Raw genomic sequence first — 268 nt, 5'->3', positions numbered from 1 at the left:
CCATTAAAATGACATAAAACTCATAAAAGAAATAAATATAAATGACAAAATAAATAAATATAGACATAGTGTTCAAACATTTAACATTTGTAGTAAACATTTAAAATTTGGTTTCCACAAAAATATTAAACAGCACAACTGTTTACACTGGCGTTTTTTGTTGAAAATCTTGAAAGTAAAATATCTATCTATCTATCTATCTATCTATCTATCTATCTATCTATCTATCTATCTATCTATCTATCTATCTATCTATTCTAGTTTATTA

The 268-nt window shown here is 22.8% G+C and overlaps 1 protein-coding gene across 1 annotated transcript in view; it reads right to left on the bottom strand.

Moving 5' to 3' along the window:
• The window catches only part of cntn3b (contactin 3b), a 73,280-nt gene that overhangs the window by 10,749 nt on the left and 62,263 nt on the right, over positions 1–268 (bottom strand). The window lies entirely within an intron of this gene.

The sequence above is a fragment of the Sinocyclocheilus grahami genome, unplaced genomic scaffold (assembly GCF_001515645.1).
Source record: "Sinocyclocheilus grahami isolate Dianchi unplaced genomic scaffold, SAMN03320097.WGS_v1.1 scaffold551.1, whole genome shotgun sequence".
Taxonomy (NCBI): Eukaryota; Metazoa; Chordata; class Actinopteri; order Cypriniformes; family Cyprinidae; genus Sinocyclocheilus; species Sinocyclocheilus grahami.
The sequence above is the reverse complement of the archived record's forward strand: the minus strand, read 5'-3'. Positions and strand labels throughout refer to the sequence as shown.